Source organism: Procambarus clarkii, chromosome 45 (genome assembly GCF_040958095.1).
Source record: "Procambarus clarkii isolate CNS0578487 chromosome 45, FALCON_Pclarkii_2.0, whole genome shotgun sequence".
Taxonomy (NCBI): Eukaryota; Metazoa; Arthropoda; class Malacostraca; order Decapoda; family Cambaridae; genus Procambarus; species Procambarus clarkii.
In genome coordinates, this window is record NC_091194.1 from 11,980,050 (window position 1) to 11,994,453 (window position 14,404).

The following is a 14,404-nucleotide window of genomic DNA, read 5'->3' on the forward strand; positions in this document are numbered from 1 at the left end:
AGAGAGAGAGAGAGAGAGAGAGAGAGAGAGAGAGAGAGAGAGAGAGAGAGAGAGAGGAAGGGAGGCTGTTGTACTTGTTACAGTCAATCTCTTACCTATATCCCTCTTACTTTTACATATTTTGTTATTTCAATGTTTCTCTTTTTCAAATGTTCCAACTGCTATTGTGTAAACTTTTTTCTATATGTGCATCATTTGCATTTATTCAAATCAGTGTTCTTTCATCCTCTCTCTCTCTCTCTCTCTCTCTCTCTCTCTCTCTCTCTCTCTCTCTCTCTCTCTCTCTCTCTCTCTCTCTCTCTCTCTCTCTCTCTCTCTCTCTCCAAGGATATATGCAACTGAAAACTCCACACCCCAGAAGTGACTCGAACTCAGACCGCCAGGAGCACAATGCAACTGGTGTACATGGTACTTTAACCACTCGACCATCAGTGACCGTACAAAAGACAAGGATAGCCGAGGCTATTTGACCACCGTCCTGACGGCACTTTGATGGTAATCTTGGGCATAGTTATTTCATCGAATCACCTCATTTTTGTGGGGCCATGTGAGCAATACAAATACGATTGTCACTGATGGTCGAGTGGTTAAAGGTCACTGATGTGGTGTTGTCGCAGCTTCTTTGTCGACAATGGGGCATCCCAACTGGATTGCTTGTGGGCTTCAGAAGCTGGTGGTTGGGGGTGCTGGTCCTGCGAAAGAGACCCATTTGGTGGTGAAGACCGTAAAGCTGGTATCATATACCCCTGCCTGTTGAACTAGGTACTCAGGTAGGATTTCCTTCACCAGGTTGTCAGATGCCACTGAAGAGGACAGGAACGATGGTACAGCAATTTGTGTTGTTGTGCGGAGGTCGAGGCCACCAAGTCAGACAGGAAGGGAGGCCTGTTTCCACTGTAAGTCGCTGAGAAAAAGGTTGAGGGCTTTTTCTAGCATTGATTTCAGCAAGCTGTCGTACTCTTCTAATTTAATATTATTGAAAGATGGCGAACATCTAAGAAAGTAGGTCAGCCTGGGGAGGGACACGCATATAGTCATCAATATATATATATATATATATATATATATATATATATATATATATATATATATATATATATATATATATATATATTGGTAGCACTCTTTCTTGTTAACATACGTTGTTAATACGACCGAAAAAGTAAGATTAATAATACTAACACGAGTTTTCTCAATATTTCTTATGTTTCTTTTCACTATCGATGGTAATTGAAAATAGTTCTCCAAAATTCATTTTTATTTCTAGTCTAACGCGACGCCTGAACGCGTTTCGTAATAACTTATTACATTTTCAAAGACTTTAGCTTACACACACAACTGTAACCTGTAAACACGTTGTTTGTTGTTGTTAAAGATTTAGCTACTCAGGACGAAGTGTCCATGTAGCACGGGCTATGGTGAGCCCGTAATGTAAACACGCTAATCCTTCAAACTTATACTCACATTTGGGTGAGGTGATATGGTGCAACAGTTTTGGATGAGGTGAACAAACTTGTGACAAACACAAGACAGAACACGAAACAATGGGTATTAGTTGGATATGACAGCATAAGAATGGAAGTAACTGCAGAGGGCCTGTTGGCCCATACTTCCTCTTGATGCTTCTATATTGGTTCGGAGTCTTGAAGTGGGTAGTTATCTTGAGGTTATCTTGAGATGATTTCGGGGCTTTTTAGTGTCCCCACGGCCCGGTCCTCGACCAGGCCTCTACCCCCAGGAAGCAGCTCGTGACAGCTGACTAACACCCAGGTACCTATTTTACTGCTAGGTAACAGGGGCATAGGGTGAAAGAAACTCTGCCCAATGTTTCTCGCCGGCGCCCGGGATCGAACCCAGGACCACAGGATCACAAGTCTAGCGTGCTGTCCGCTCGGCCGACCGGCTCCCTCAGTAGAATATAGTTGTGCATTAATTCTCCAAAATTAATTCTCTACACACACATAAGGAAACTGGAAAAGGTTCAGAAGTTTGCAACGAGACTCGTCCTAGAGTTACGAGGGATGGGGTATGAGGAGCGCCTGAAGGAACTGAGCCTTACGACACTAGAAAAAAAGAAGAGAGAGGGGGGATATGATAGGAACGTATAAAATACTCAGGGGAATTGACAGAGTGGACATAGACGAAATGTTCACACGGAATAGTAACAGAACGAGGGGAAATGGGTGGAAGCTGGAAACTCAGATGAGTCACAGAGATGTTAGGAAGTTTTCTTTTAGCGTGAGAATAGAGGAAAAATGGAATGCACTCAAGGAGCAGGTTGTGGAAGCAAATTCTCTTCATAATTTTAAAACTAGGTATGATAGGGAAATAGGACCGGAGTCATTGCTGTAAACAACCGATGGTTCGAAAGGCGGGATCCAAGAGTTCAATGCTCGATCCTGCAGACACAAATAGGTGAGCACACACACACACACACACACACACACACACACACACACACACACACACACACACACACACACACACACACACACACACACACACACACACACACACACACACACACACACACACACACACACACACACACACACACACACACACACACATTTTCTGACGGCTCTCAATTCATGTGAATCTGTCGTCCAAAAGTAGCAGTACGTATAGATGGGAATAAATTATATTTACTGATACGCGTAAACAAGTTATCACTTTGGACTATTAAATTTGAGACTCTGAGAAAGAACATGCTAAGCCTAACTTTTCCTAGGCCTAATATAGTACATAAGCAGAGCCCCAGGAACGTGGTGAACAATACAAATTGATTAGCTCGAATAATAATACCCCGAAATGGGTAACTATGGGTCTGAAGAACCTTACAAGTAAACTGAACCTGGTACAAAAGGATGAAGAATGAAGAGGTCAATCTGGGACATGAATTCGCCAAAGTGGTTAGAAATGTGAAAATAAAATGAATACGAAAAGCAAAAATAAACTATGAAGTTCATATAGCAGGGCAAGCAAATACAAATCCTGAAGTTTTTTTGTTCAATTATATCGAACATAGATTAGGGAAAGACCAGGTCTATTAAAACTGAGACAGGACAGATAACTGATGATGACAAAGAGATGAATAGTATTTTAAATAAATAGTTTTGTCTCTGTGTTTACTAATGAAGAACTGGACATTATGCCTTCAGCCAAACAAGTCTATATTGGTGTGGAATTTGCCAGGGTGTTTAAAGAATGCAAAGAGGAGTTTGTGAACCATTGTTTAGCATATTTAATAAATCACAAGAGTCAGGCAGAGTGCCAGAGTCGTGGAAGGTTGTTAATGTGGTACCAGTTTTCAAGAAAGAAGATAAATCACTTGCATGGAACTATCATGCCCGAAACGCTTTGCGTAATAGTGGCTTTAGGCATTGTATGTGCTAGCTCTACCTATAAGTCAAACAATCCTTGTAAATATTTATTGTATGTATGTACCTTACCTAAATCAAATTGTATTGTATTGTATTGTATTGTATTGTATCTGCCAATTAGCTTAACGCACTATTGTGGGAAAATTGCTTGAATCAATAATTGCTAAAGCCATTCGTCTTCATATTGAAAACAGAGATTAATAAATCATTCACAACATGGTTTTACTAACGACCTTTCATGTTTAACAATTTTGCTATCTTTCTATTTCAGCATAGTTGAGAGAGTTGATAGTGGAAAGGTTTGTGACGTTGTGTACCTTGACTTTAGGTTTTGATACAGTGCCACATGAAAGACTGATTAAAAATAAATTTTCACGGTATTGGGAGTGCTATTAGATTAAGGCATAGTTATACCAAAGGAAACAAAGAGTTAGTATAAATTGAGTTAAGTCAGAATGGGAAAATGTTGTAAGTGGAGTGGTTATCTTGAGATGATTTCGGGGCTTTTTTTTAGTGTCCCCGCGGCCCGGTCCTCGACCAGGCCTCCACCCCCAGGAAGCAGCCCGTGACAGCTGACTAACACCCAGGTACCTATTTTACTGCTAGGTAACAGGGGCATAGGGTGAAAGAAACTGCCCATTGTTTCTCGCCGGCGCCTGGGATCGAACCCAGGACCACAGGATCACAAGTCCAGCGTGCTGTCCGCTCGGCCGATCGGCTCCCCCGAGTGCCTCAAGGCTCTGTCCTGGGACCTCTGTTATTCATAATATATATCAATGATTTAGATTCACGTTTGTGCAGCAATATTTGCAGATTTGCCGACGATACGAAAATCGGGAGGGAAATAAACTCGGAAGAAGACTCAAAATCACTTCAAGACGATCTAGATAGAATTTTGAAATGATCAGAAGACTGGCAGATGCAGTTTAATGTTGACAAACGTAAGGTTATGAGGCTAGGTAATGATGATAGAGATAAAGGATATTGGCTAGATGAGTTGATATTTCGATGTCTGATTGGGAAAAGGATCCCAATCCTCATGAAAAATCCTTTTCATGAGGAATCCAAAATTCAATCCTTTTCCTCATTTTCATGAGGAAAAGGATCCTCATGAAAAAAGTCATGAGCAAGAAGAATTTAAAGCCAAAAATGAATGCATAAGTGTTCGAAATATGGCAAATAGGACGCTGGGACTTATCTCCAGAAGTGCTACAATAACCTGCTGTTATTTTTCAGCTCTATCTTGCTCTGGTTATTTATTGACACTATTATTATTTATTATTTATTTATTATTAATTATTTTATTATTAAATATATAATAAATAATAATAACCATAACTTTTTTGTTATGCACCATTTACATTATGCACTTCAGTTTTGGTCGCCATAGTACAGAATAGACACATTCACCAGAACGCTTCCACCATAGAATAGCAAAGTTAATCCCGTAAATTAGAAACCTTCCATATGGAGAGAGAGAATGAAAACGCTTAATTTACATTCTCTAGAAAGGTGAATAGTCGGGGGTGACATGATTGAAGTGTAAAAGTGGATGGAGGGACATAACAATTTTTAAGTCCAAACACATGACACTATAGCGGTCCAGGGCCAAGATTCACGAAAGCACTTACGCAAATACTTACGAACGTGTACATCTTTCCTCAATCTTAGACGGCTTTGGTTACATTTATTAAACAGTTTACAATCATGAAAACTTCCCAATTAACTGTTGTTATTATTATAAACAGCCTCCTAGTGCTTCGGAGCTCATTAACTGTTTAATAATTGGAAACAAAGCCGCCAAAGATTGTGAAAAGATGTACAGGTTCGTAAGTGTTTGCGTAAGTGCTTTCGTGAATCTGGTCCCAGGACGGACCGAAGCGTCGTAGTTTCTTCTTCGTCAGATGGAGAAACTGATGACTGTGAAGCTTCATCGTCAGATGAAGAGTTTGGTCATCACATCTTCTGCACGTTATTGTGACTCATCGTCTGTATAACAACTTTAAAGTCAAATTAAAAATATCAAAACGTCAGATATTAATAAATGTATCAACACATAATAGAACACGAAATAATGGATATAGATTTGATAAGTTTAGATTTAGGAGACTAGGGTAAATACTGGCTTAGAGGCAGGGTTGTAGACGTGTAAAAAAAAATTACCGGGTAACATAATAAACATGGGCCTCCTTTATTGTTTCAAGCGTAGGTTAGACATATATATATGAATGGGTTTGGGTGAATATAAAATAGGAGCTATCACGTGTAGATCAATAGGCCTTCTGCAGTTTCCATGATTCTTATGTTCTTATATACCAAGCTCATGGTTAATCTGTTCCACTATTTTATATAATTCCAGTAATACAAAAAAGTTGACTTTTTAATGGCACAATAGTACATGTGTACATTGATTCCGTAGTCACTGATCCACCTATGGCTTTGGCAATTTTTTTGTAAAATCACAATAATTTGTAATAAAAACAAAGCGTTTAGTGAAGTGTTTGAGTGGGTGGTGTCCGCCTTAAGAGAGAAGAGATATAGATGGCGAGAGGCGCCACTAACCAGTCACATCTGGGATAAGACACACGCCATAAATCCAAGTGGTCGCTGTTAAATTCTTTGCTTCCTTGGTCGACAGAAGTAAATCAGCAGGCAGTGAATCCCACACTGGGGGGTGGGGGGGGGGATGCGATCAGAAGACAGTGAATCTCACCTTGGAGGGAATCAGAAGACAGTGAAACCCACCTTGGAGGGAATCAGAAGACAGTGAATCCCACACTGGGGGGTGGGGGGGGCGATCAGAAGACAGTGAATCTCACCTTGGAGGGAATCAGAAGACAGTGAAACCCACCTTGGAGGGAATCAGAAGACAGTGAATCCCACATTGGGGGGTGGGGGGGGCGATCAGAAGACAGTGAATCTCACCTTGGAGGGAATCAGAAGACAGTGAAACCCACCTTGGAGGGAATCAGAAGACAGTGAATTCCACCTTGGAGGGAATCAGAAGACAGTGAAACCCACCTTTTAGGGAATTAGAAGACAGTGAGTCCCACCTTGGAAGGAATCAGAAGACAGTGAATCCCACCTTGGAGGGAATCAGAAGACAGTGAATCCCACCTTGGAGGGAATCAGAAGACAGTGAATCCGATATTTGAACCAAATATCGAAGCATAGAGTTATTAGCCAATCAGAGTTGCTCCCCGGGACACTGCCATCATCCAGGGCGGCCTTCCGAGTGGTATTCCATCATGTTCTGTAGCCCAATTCACAGTTGAAGTGACACGTGAGGTCCAGAGACTGACTACCAACAGTCATAGGTTCGTCGTTCATGGTCGCTCTGTGAAGAATACCACTCAGAGGATCATCTTTTACCTAATGGCAGTCTCCCGCGCAGCAAGTCTAACCTCGCTCTCATTGGCTGTTTATTCTCTGGTATTTGGCCAGTTAAAGATTGCCACGTGTCCCTCGTCTCTCATTGGCCCTGAGAATCACGTGACACTAATAGGGGAACATTCTGGAATATTTAATAGGACGCCATCTTATCAACCAAACGAGTAATTTATTTATAAAGATCAATGTATGGGCGTAATTTATTTCTAAAGATGTTATATGGACCTAAACACTGGTGCATACAATATATATATGGCTGTAGCAGGTGTAATAGTGGACTGGGTCTTGAAGTAACTCTGTTGGGCTTATTACAAAGATCCCAAAGCGCAAAAGTGATGCCAAAGAGGCAGCAGGCTTGGAGGGGGACAAAGGGAACACGTCAACGTGGTATTTTTAGTGGTCTCTCTTAGAGTACAAGTTAGTGTCTTGCAGTAGTGGCCTTGTGGAGCCCCGCCCACGGCCTCCCGGACAAGCGCTGTGATTCGCTGGCTGCCTGCAAGCTTACGATGCTCACTTTAATGTGTGGGTAATGTGGTGGTGGCGGTGGTCAGTAGAGCAGAGGTGGCAGTGCCCATCACCTTGCACAACTTCTGGCTTGCTTACGGCTGCACGCTTTCTGCTACCGATCTCTGATCAAGAGGTAGGGGAATATTGTGCCGTCTTAAACTGGCACTCACATGTTGGCATCTCAAGGCATGACACTGTTGATATGCTTGCAAAGACAGCCTGTAGAAAACCAGTGGTAGAAATTGATATGGGTGTTTCATTAGCAGTGACAAAGAGAATACTTAAACAAATATCTAGTGAAAATCTCACTGACCTAACAAATTCACAAAGACCTGAAAGTTGTAGCATTAAATATTATGAGAGATATCGTGAGGAGACATTCACATATGGGACTAATAGAACAAGAACCCGGCAATGTGATGTTATAGTGGCCAGAATACGCCTGGGATATAGACGTATCTGGCAGCTTTCTCAAAACCCAAATGTCGAGTACACAATGTGTCAACTTTGTGAAAGAGAAAACATGCACTACCTTGAACATTATATTGTAGAATGTCCCATATTGACTGACTTTCGCCCTCCTGGGCTGAAGTATGCTGAACTCTGTAACTACTATATGAGTACTGGAACACTTGATGATATATTGGACTTGTACCCAAGATTGACCATGTAATGTATCGATTATACAATGTATGTATGTGATGTAACTATATAATCTGAGCTTGTGAAAGCACCTTAATCACCTTCAGTGATTAAGTGCTTAATTGCACACTAGTTTCTCTATCAGCTATCTCACCCTGTCAGAGTAAAAGAGACAAATGTATGGGTATGCATGTGTGTGTGTATATGTATGTATATATGTATATGTACGTATATGTGTGTTTATGTATATGTAGTATGTGTATAAAATATATGTGGAAGCTAATCAGAATTACATTTCACCTTTGTAAATGTATATTAATGACACTATGTAAAAGGCACATCGAACACTTTATGTAGGGCATACGTAAATCTGTGTATCTATGTATTTACGTATGTAGCTTAGCCTAGCTTTTTATAAGCACTACAATCACCTTCTGTGGTTGATTGTTCAATAAATCCCTTAACTACATGTTTACCAGATCTCTCACCCTGTCCATGGAGGACAGAAGAAAATGTGTATATGCTGGTTAGCATTGTAAATGTATGGCCACGTCTGTGGTAGAAAAAAAACTGGCGCTCACATTTGCACTTACGTGCACACACACACACACGCGCACGCACACCGCACCCACGCACGCACGCACGCACGCACGCACACCTCACAGATCTTCTCACCCTGGGAACAGCTTTCCCCACCAGCAGAACGCTCACCAAGAAGGGGACAAGAAAATTAAAAGAAGAAAGTGAGCTTCAAGACAATGTACACTAACATAGATGGGATTACAAATAAAACAAGTGAATTCGGAGAATGGGCACTAGAAGAAAACCCAGACATAATAGCACTCACAGAAACAAAGCTAACGAAAACCATAACAATACAGTGTTTCCACAGGACTACTATGTAGTGAGGAAAGAGAGAGAAGGGAGAGGAGGAGGTGGTGTAGCTTTGCTGATATGAAAAGGTTGGAGTTTTGAAGAGATGGTTAATTAGAGCTGTGAAGGTTTCAGTGACTACATATCAGGCACCATAGCAACTGGAGGACAAAAAGTTATAGTAGTAGTCATATATAACCCCCCACCAAACGACAGAAGACCCAGACAGGAATATGATAGAAACAACATGTCCACCATCAATATAATAGAGACAGCAGCTTCTGTGGCTAGCAGGAACAGATCCAGACTACTGATCACGGGAGACTTCAACCATGGGAAGATAGATTGGGGGAACAGAGACCCACATGGAGGACCAGACACATAGAGAGCTAAGCTGCTGGACGTGGCAACAAGAAACTTTCTAAGTCAACACGTCAAGGGACCGACAAGAATGAGAGGAGAAGATGAACCAACTTTGCTTGATCTGATATTTACCCTAAATGAGACGTATATAAGGGAAGTTAAGTTGGAAGCCCCCTTGGGAATGAGTGACCACAGTGTATTGTGCTTTGAGTACCTGGTTGAGCTAGGAATTATCTCCCTCAAAAAGAACTGGGAAACAAAGGGCTGGTGTACTGAAAGGGAAACTATGAGGAGATGAATAAACTCCTAAGGGAGTTACCATGGGACATAGAAATCAGAACTAAGTCTGTACAAGGCATGATGGACTGTGTCACCCAAAAGTGTCAGGAGGCGGTAAACAGGTTTATCCCGGCCCGACAGGAAGAACCCGAGAAGCAAAATAAGAATTCGTGGTTTAATAGGGAATATATGAAAGCAAAGGAGCTGAACAAAAGGGCGTGGAGGAACTTCCGTAATAACAGAACACCAGAAAGTAGAGAGAGATACCAGAGAACCAGGAATGAGTATGTTAGTGTGAGAAGAGCAGCTGAGAAAAGGTATGAAAATTATATAGCTAATAAAGCCAAGACCGAACCAAAGCTACTCCACAGTCACATCAGGAGGAAAACAACAGTAAAGGAACAGGTGATGAAACTTAGAACGGGTGAGGATAGGTACACAGAGAATGACAAAGAGGCGTGTGAAGAACTCAACAAGAGGTTCCAGGAGGTCTTTACAATAGAACAAGGAGAGGTCACGGCGCTAGGAGAGGTGGCAGCAAACCAGGCGACCTTGGAAGGGTTCGAAACTACAAGAAATGAGGTCAAGAGGCACCTATTGGAGCTGGACGCGAGAAAGGCTGTTGGGCCAGACGGAATCTCACCATGGGTATTGAAAGAGTGTGCAGGAGCACTTTGTTTGCCACTCTCCATAGTGTATAGTAGGTCACTGGAGACGGGAGACCTACTATAAATATGAAAGACGGCTAATGTAGTCCCAATATACAAAAAGGGTGACAGACAAGAGGCACTGAACTACAGGTCAGTGTCCTTAACTTGTATACCATGCAAGGTGATGGAGAAGATCTTGAGAAAAAACCTAGTAACACATCTGGAGAGAAGGGACTTCGTGACAACCCATCAACATGTGTTCAGGGAGGGTAAATCTTGCCTTACAGGCTTAATAGAATTCTACGATCAGGTGGCAAAGATTAAGCGAGAAAGAGAAGGATGGGCGGACTGCATTTTCTTGGACTGTCGGAAAGCCTTTGACACAGTACTCCATAAAAGGCTGATGCTGGAGAAACAGGCAGGAGTAACTGGTAGGGCGCTCCAGTGGATAAGGGAGTACCTAAGCAATAGGAAGCAGAGAGTTACAGTGAGGGGTGAGACCTCAGCTTGGCGTGAAGTCACCAGTGGAGTCCCACAGGGCTCTGTACTTGGACCTATCCTATTTCTGATATACGGAAATTATCTCCCAGAGGGTAGCCTCATTCCTCTCAATGTTTGCTGACGACGCCAAAATTATGAGAAGGATTAAGACAGGAGGACTGCTTGAGGCTTCAAGAAGACCTGGACAAACTGAAGGAATGGTCCAACAAATGGTTGATAGAGTTTAACCCAAACAAATGTAATGTAATGAAGATAGGCGTAGGGAGAAGGCGGCCAGATACAAGATATCATTTGGAAGATGAAATTCTTCAAGAGTCAGAGAGAGAGAGAGAGTGAGAGAGAGAGAGAGAGAGAGAGAGAGAGAGAGAGAGAGAGAGAGAGAGAAAGACCTGTGGGTAGATATCACGCCAGACCTGTCCCCTGAAGCTCATATCAAAAAGATAAAATCAGCAGCATAAGTCAGGTTGGCCAACATAAGAACGGCATTTAAAAACTTGTGTAAGGAATCATTCAGAACTTGTATACCACATATGCCAGGCCAATCCTGGAGTATGCGGCTCCAGCATGGAGTCCATATCTAGTCAAGCATACGACTAAACTGGAGAAGGTTCAAAGGTTTACCACCAGTCTAGTACCCGAGCTGAGAGGTATGAGCTATAAGGCGAGACTACGGGAGTTGAACTTCTCGTCGCTGGGAGACAGAAGAATTACGGGGGACATGGTCACTAAATACAAGATTCTCAAAAGAATTGATAGATATAGACAGGCTATTTAACACAAGGGGCACACGCACTAGGGGACACAGGTGGAAACTGAGTGCCCAAATGAGCCACAGAGATATTAGAAAGAACTTTTTTAGTGTCAGAGTGGTTGACAAATGGAATGCATTAGGAAGTGATGTGGTGGAGGCTGACTCCATACACAGTTTCAAGTGTAGATATGATAGAGCCCAGTAGGCTCAGGAACCTGTACACCAGTTGATTGACAGTTGAGAGGCGGGACCAAAGAGCCAGAGCTCAACCCCCGCAAGCACAAATAGGTGAGTAGAACTAGGTGAGAACACACACACACAGACGGGCTCACCATAGCCCGTGCTACTTGAAACTTTTTGTTCCAAGTAGCGAATCTTATACAACAATCTTATACACACACACCCACACACACACACACACACACACACACACACACACACACACACACACACACACACACACACACACACACACACACACACATACACACACACACACACACACACACACACACACACACACACACACACACACACACCATATCAGGAACAGGAGATAAAACTGAGTAGAGGGGAAGAGATGCTGAGAATGATAGGGAAGTGCGTGAAGAACTCAACAAAACATTCCAGAAAGTCTTCACATTAGAGCAAGGAGACGTGACTGAACTGCGAGAGGTTACAGTAAACCAAGCAGCGTCGTGTGACTGAGATTACCAGAGATGAGGTGAGGAGGTATATCTCCTGGAACGGGACGCCACAAATGTTGTGGTTCTGACAGAATATCAACCTGGATACTTATACAGGAAGCAAAAGCCCTATACTTGCCGGTTTTATATATGACTGTAAACAGGAGACCTCACCAGAAATGTGGAAGACATCTAATGTAGTAAGTATATACATATAAGAAGAGAGAGACAGGAGGCGCTGAACTAGTGTCAGTGATATACAAAGGTGATATAGAACATGGGAGAAAGAGACTTTACAATGCACCACCAGCAAGGGTTCGGGGGGTTGTAAATTTTGCTTCACAAATGAATAGAAGAATATGACCAGACGACATAACTTAGACAAGACCAAGATGGGTGGGTAGAGTGCGTGTGTTTGGGGTTACCAACAACAGCCCTGGACAAAGTGGGCAATAAGAGACAGGAGCATAGTGGCAGGAGTGCCTTGGAAGGTGCTCCGGTGGTTAAGACACTTGAGTCACTCGGGAGTAGAAATAGCCTAAGCTACTCAGTCCCTTTGAGATGTATTGTTTCTTGTCTCAATAAACATACTTGAACTTGAACTGAGTAACTGTGAAGGTGGAGACTTCTCAGTCATCACCTGTCAAACACCCAAGTTCCACACGAGTCACTACTCGGAACTATCCTGCTTCTGACATGTTAATGATCTGCCTTCTTCTTCAAGACATCAACACTGTTTTAGCGAAGGAAAAATCGTGCTTGTCGAACATATGCTCGGCCAAGCAGCGACATCCGCCAGTCCATTCCCGCTCTATGCTCGTCCAAGCTGGGGCCGTCCCCAACCCAGTCTCCCGGCATGTCCCTCCATACTGGATTAACTAGCATTTGGTGCCAAAGTTTTTGTGGATGGGCAGGGTCCATAAACTGGCCCGCGTGTACGGAATCAGAAACAGGTGGATCTCACTCTAAAAGGTAGATGACACGAAGGTAATTGTTGCGTCTCCAACCTTTTATATGGTATACTTCGACGTGTCTAGAGTTTAAAGAAATTATATTTTTCTTTTCTTCAGTATCATGTTGCAATGAGGCGTGTCGTCTTCAGTGTCATTATGCAGCACATTCTCCTGTTTAGATAGTAGTTCTTGCAACTATGTGCAGAATAGTAGAACGACTGACGTTCTAAACACTTAGTAGAACACTGTTCACTTTATAGCGTCTGAAAAAAATGAAGCTAAAAACAATCTTAAATATTCCTAAGCCTAGTATAGCACACATATGTACTATAATTTGTTCAGAATTTGTTCAGTGTCAGAGTAGTTAACAAATGGAATGCATTAGGAAGTGATGTGTTGGAGACTGACTCCATACACAGTTTCAAATGTAGATATGATAGAGCCCAGTAGGCTCAGGAACCTGTACATCTGTTGATTGACAGTTGAGAGGCGGGACCAAAGAGCCAAAGCACAACCCCGGCAAGTACAACTATGTGAGTACACACACACAGTAAAGCAGCGGAGGGCGACGCGGCTGAGTGGATAGCGCCTGGGGGTCGTAGTCTTAATGGCTAGGGTTCGAATTCCGGCGAAGGCGGAAACAAATTGGCAGAATTTCTTCCACCCTGATGCCTCTGATCACCTAGCAGTAAATAGGTACCTGGGAGTTAAGACAGCTGTTACGGGGATGTGTGTGCGTGTGTTAGATATAATAAAGGAAAAATAAATTGGTTATAAAGGCGGGGTCCAAGAGCTAACAGCTCGATTCTGCAGTCACAAATAAAAAATACACAAAGGACAAGTAAGTAACCGCGTGTCGAGCCACTGGACATGCGACACAGTGACTCTTCTCTACATTGTGTGTGAGTGTTGCCACAACATCAGACATCAGTGACCTCGGAAACCTCTGAGTCTCACACCTCAGCAGCGGGGTACGAAACCATTACATTGGTTCGAATCCGGCTCTCATTAAAACAAAAAACGAAACAAACAAAAATCTGGTGGGAATTGGCGTTACTACAGACATGAGTGTCACGTGACACAGAGGGACCTCACGTGACACAGAGGGACCTCACGTGACACAGAGGGACCTCACGTGACACAGAGGGACCTCACGTGACACAGAGGGACCTCACGTGACACAGAGGGACCTCACGTGACACAGAGGGACCTCACGTGACACAGAGGGACCTCACGTGACACAGAGGGACCTCACGTGACACAGAGGGACCTCACGTGACACAGAGGGACCTCACGTGACACAGAGGGACCTCACGTGACACAGAGGGGCCTCACGTGACACAGAGGGACCTCACGTGACACAGAGGGACCTCACGTGACACAGAGGGACCTCACGTGACACAGAGGGACCTCACGTGACACAGAG

The 14,404-nt window shown here is 43.0% G+C and overlaps 1 protein-coding gene across 4 annotated transcripts in view; it reads left to right on the top strand.

Annotated features, from left to right (window-relative positions):
- The first annotated feature begins 7,306 nt into the window (after nucleotides 1–7,306).
- Nucleotides 7,307–14,404, top strand: part of LOC123769766 (R-spondin-3) — a 101,908-nt gene continuing 94,810 nt past the window's right edge. For all 4 annotated transcript variants that reach the window (XR_011222122.1, XR_011222124.1, XR_011222123.1 and 1 more), the window contains exon 1: nucleotides 7,307–7,413. The gene's annotated coding sequence lies outside the window, so the exon portion shown is untranslated. The remainder of the gene's footprint in view (nucleotides 7,414–14,404) is intronic.